The sequence below is a fragment of the Ammospiza nelsoni genome, chromosome 6, assembly GCF_027579445.1.
Source record: "Ammospiza nelsoni isolate bAmmNel1 chromosome 6, bAmmNel1.pri, whole genome shotgun sequence".
Taxonomy (NCBI): Eukaryota; Metazoa; Chordata; class Aves; order Passeriformes; family Passerellidae; genus Ammospiza; species Ammospiza nelsoni.
Genome location: NC_080638.1, coordinates 15,828,767 through 15,833,961, shown reverse-complemented (window position 1 = coordinate 15,833,961; position 5,195 = coordinate 15,828,767).

Genomic DNA, 5,195 nt, shown 5'->3' with positions numbered 1-5,195 from the left:
CATGGGCACAGCGCCCGCCCCCCACAGCGCCCCCATTGGCCGGCGCCGACCCGCGGCGGCCATCGCGGAGTGCTCCGATTGGGCGGCGTGGGCTCCGCCCCCACCGTGACGCGCGCGCCGCGGAGCGGGGAACGTGGCGGCCCCGGGGGGCGGGGCCCGTGCCCGCCGCTGGCGTCACCGGCGGGGCGGGGGGCGGTGCCCGGCGTGAGGGCGGTGCCCGGCGTGAGGGCGGTGCCCGGCGTGAGGGCGGTGCCCGGCGTGAGGGCGGGACCCGGCGTGAGGGCGGTGCCCGGCGTGAGGGTGGGACCCGGCGTGAGGGCGGCACTCGGTGTTGAGGGCGGTGCCCGGCGTGAGGGCGGCACTCGGTGTTGAGGGCGGGACCCGGCGTGAGGGCGGCACTCGGTGTTGAGGGCGGCAGCCGGGGTTGCTCCGGCTTCCGTGCCCCTGGGCTTCGGTGGTAGTTCGCTCCCTGTCCCCAGCAGCGTCCTCTGCAAAGCTCTTGCAGCGCCAGACACTGCCCCGTGTCCGTCGTGAGCTGCAGTGTGGGAATTTGAAAATGTGTTCCCACGCATCTCTCCCCATGATTGCTCCTTCTTGTTCTTAATTCTTTTCGCTCATTTGAGCTTTGGCTGTGTTCAGACCTGGTTTTTGCTTCCCCTTAAATGATAAAAGTCTTAGCCCCCGTGCAGGTTTAACAGTTGAGGAAATCATCATATTCGACCTTTGCATTTGTTAATGCTTGGTGTAAGCTTGGGGTTTGATTTGTGGATTTCCATTCCCAGCTGGTTTCAAGGTGTGGTACCTGGCAGGTTTTTGGCTATTGTGTGCTTTAAGCATTTATTCAGCACTAAAAGGGCTCAGAAAATACTCACATTTTGTTTTTGTTGGAAAGGTAAGTACCAGCTGTTACAACAAATACACTGCACTTTCTATAAAATAGTGATTTCTGGAATAAGCATAAATTCTACTTGTAACCTCTTATGCTATCTCAAGACTCTAAGCCTGTACTCCTATTTAAAGAGATGTACTATCATGTACAAATCATTGCAAAACTTTTGTCACTGTGCATTTTATTTCTGTTATTCTAATTTACAAGATAAATATGTACAAGGTAAGGTTTGGCTTGTTTTTTTTTTTAAGAAACTATTGGAATATTTTATACAAATTAGAGGTAAATTATTGAGGGATTTGCTCAGCCAAGGGAAGAAACTCAAAACTGCCACGGGTTTGAGGGTTAATTGTAATGAGCGCGAAGTGGTGGTTGAAACTGCAGCTTCTGCAGGTGAGAATAAAATGGGGATGTAAGCTGACTGTGGTGACATCTGTGGTCACAAAGCTGTTGAAGCAATAGGGCTGGCACTACCTGGAGCTTTCCCTTTCTCTCACAGATGTACTGCTCCAGACTAGAAACCTGTTTTCCTACACTGCAGTTCACTGTAGAAACAGAGTTTTGTGGTGACTTAGCGTTCTTTTCTGATTTGTGCCCAGGTGTGGGAGCAGGGGGAGGCTGGTGGGGGCTGAGGCCCCTCTCCTGGGGCTTGCTGTCACACTGCTTGCATGGAAGGTTGTCCCTTGGGCACAGGGACTGTCCCTCAGGAGCCTCCTCATGCTGTGGGGTCCCCTCAACAACACACCGAGTGTGCCCTCACACTCTGCTCGTATGAAGAACAAAGTTTCTCTCTGGTTTTGTGTTCTCCTGTTTACCCCTTCCTGCTTTGCAAGAAGAGCCAGAGGCAGCGCCTGCCCCGGAGCCTTCCCACAAGGTTCCAGGGAGAGCCTGCCCTTCTCAGACGCTGCCAGAAGGTGGCTTGGAGGCACAGAAGGACGAGGTGACATCATGTGCGAGGACAAGCTGTGGTGGGACCGGCATGAGCCGTGCCTGGGGGAGGGGAGTGTCCTCGTGGGACAAGGGAAGCGCAGTGAGAGCCATTTCCTGTGACTTTAGCAAGGCCTGTGACACAGCCCCCCTCGGTATCCTGGTGGGTTTGGCATGGACTGGAGAATGAGACTCCTGTGCAATGGGCCTTGTGCTCAGCAGCACAAATCCTTCATTAGTACTCTATCCTCTACTGGGTATTCATTTCTCACTGCTCATGCTAATTAATCCATATTTTTAGTATATTTTTCCTCCATTAGGGACTTCCCAACGCACATATGCTGAGTCTTTGTTAGATTTTCTTTATGCTCTGATTTCTGCAAAAAATCTGTTTTGCAGAAATCAGAAAATCAGAGCATAGTAGTCTATACATTTTGTTCTATAAATTCTGTTCTTCTGGTCACAGCACTGAGCCTGGCAGAGTTCAAGAAGCATTTGGACAATGCTCTCAGGCACATGGTGTGACTCCTGGGTTTGGTGCTGTGCAGGGCCAGGAATTGGACTCCATGATCCTTGTGGGTCCCTTCCAACTCAGCTTATTTTGTGGTTCTGTGATTGTATCCAATTTAAACAATCCTTCACTCTCTCCCTTGTTCAATGAAGCATATCAGGGTCATGTGCTGGCTAAAAGTGATTTAAGACTAGCGTGCTGCTCATAGTTAATATACTGATTATGACTGATTAAAACAATTAATTAAACATTGATTAGCAAATTTATGTCATTTTCAGCAAGCACACATGGCCACTGCAGTGCAGGTGTGCAAAGGGTTGGCGTGGTGCACATGTGTTCATGTCCAGGCAGAGGGTGGGTGTGGTGAGGATCAGGGCAGCTGTGAGTTGGTTTCCCCGGAGCTGCAGCTGTTTCCCAGCTAGCTGTCTTCTCTGAAATGGCTGGGATTGCTCAGCCTGGAGAAGAGAAGGCTCCATGGAGATCTTACACTACTTTCCAGTACCTAAAGGGCCTACAGGAAAGGTGGAGAGGGACTTTTTACAAGTGCAATTAGTCATAGGACTAGGGATATTTGTTTTAAGCTGGGGGAGGATCAATTTGGATTTGAAAGAATGTGTAAAGGTTTGGGGTTTTTTTTTTTATTCTATGATTTTGTAGCTTTAGAAACAAATAGACAACAGCTGGAAGATGATAATTTCTGTCTTCCTCTCACAGGCCCCATGCTGTTGTCAAGCCTGCTGCTTGGACTGGAGAAGGTTTCCATCATAGCTTTGACTGTTTCAGGGTTGTTTTTTGTCCCTCTCTCAATCACAAGCTGCTAAGTACCACAGCCTAGTTATTTGTGCTACCTATTTTTCTCTCTCCAAATACTTACATGGTTTTTTCATGTCAGGCTGGAAACTCCTTTAACTGAAGGGTGGAAAACCTCTGGGTAGGTGCATCCCCAGCTTTCTGGGGCTGTGTCAATGACCCCTCTGACAATGGGAATTCTTAAATTTATGCTAAGGCACATGGAAAATAAGAAGGTGATTGGTGATGGCCAAACCTGGCTTCGCCAGAGCAAATCATGCCTGAAAAATTTGCTTCAGAAACACAGAAGGACGTGTTCAGAGAAACAGGCATGATGTTCCCTCCAAAATAAGAGGGAAGTTAGAGTTAGAACTGAGGTAGGACCCTCAATATATTTGGAAATAAAGAGAAAAGTTGAGGGAGAACTGTTCTGAAGGTGTAGAAAACTATTAATACTGTCACAGGACACAAGGATAATTTCAGACTCGAAGCCACATGGCAAAGTCACAAAAAGAAGGCAGAAGAGGAGTGATGCCTTGGGTAAGAAGGAGGTAAGACATCCAAGTTGTTCTGATCAATTTTGGTACTTTTAACTGAAGAGAGGGTGCATTGAAAATGAGATAACAAACAGCAAGAAAAACAAGAAGAGATACACTTCCTGCTGTGGTTGCACAGGAAGTGTATCACAACAATTTTTTGGCTTCTCATTTCCAGTCATGGAAACAATTTTAGAAGTAGAACAAAAAGGCTTGTGGTAGCAGACACCCAGTGCATATGTATCACACAAATCTCATATGCAACAAGAAGTAATATAAGGGTCTCATTACAGGAGAATGTAGCACTTGATTCCTGATGCAGTTTTTATTTGATTTCACATGCAAGTCAATATTTTATTTATCTTTTTTTTCAACTTATCTACAGTTTATAAGCGCCCCTCACATCACAAAGCAAATAAGTAGCATCTGAATATTTGGCAGAGGCTAAGCATCCACCAGATATTTACCAGATTGTGGTAGTAATTTTTAACAAGTCTGTCTTTTAAAATTATACCAGCTTCTTTCTAGTCATATCTATAAGCATGCGATTATCACCCAGTTATTGATGGGCAAAAGGGGCAGTCAGCATGAGGGGCTTATTCTTGTGATGTTTAGGGGTTTGGGTGAGTTTATTTACTATTATTTTTTATAAACCTTGGACTAATGGCAGGGGGAGTCAGCAGTGGTATTTCCTAGGAATTTATACCTGGCCTCTGTGCTTCAGTGTTATAATAAAATTCCCAAAGGGGGCACTGTGGTGGTGTTCACAGGGGTCCCAGGAAGAGGGAAGAGACGAGGATCTGACTCCATGTTTTAGAAGGCTGATTTATTATTTTATGATATATATTATATTATATTAAAAATATACTAAAAGAATAGAAGAAAGGATTTCATCAGAAGGCTTGCAAGCAAAGGAAAGGAGAATGGAATGATAACAAAAGCTTGTTGCTCTCAGAGAGTCTGAGCCAGCTGACTGTGATTGGCCATTAATCAGAAACAACCAACATGGGCCAATCACAGATGCACCAGTTGCATTCCACAGCAGCAGATAACCATTGATTACATTTTGTTCCTGAGGCCTCTTCTCAGGAGAAAAAATCCTAAGGAAAGGATTTTTCATAAAATGTGTCTATGACAGGGTACAAAATGATGTGAGAAAGTTTGCTGATGACTTAGAATTAAGGAATTACTTAGAGAAACAACACAGAAATAAAACATTTTGCTCCATCTCTGCAGAGTATCTCATGATATTCAGTAGCTGGGTGGTGAAGCAGTAAATGATATGTGAGTAATGTAAACTGATTTGCCTTGAGGAAAAGGCAGCCTTGGCTTTTTTAATCTATTCCTCTTTTTGCTCAGGTTGTGGATGTGGAATAAGAAGGTTCTGTGGTATCGTTAGTGCAATGCTTAGTGGAGATCAAAATAGCAAGTGCTAGGAATAATGGAATTGCTAGGAAAATAACAGAATGTCATGAAAGGAGTTGTTACATTGCAGCATAAATCCATTGTGCATCATTGTGTATGGTGAGTATGACATGCAGGT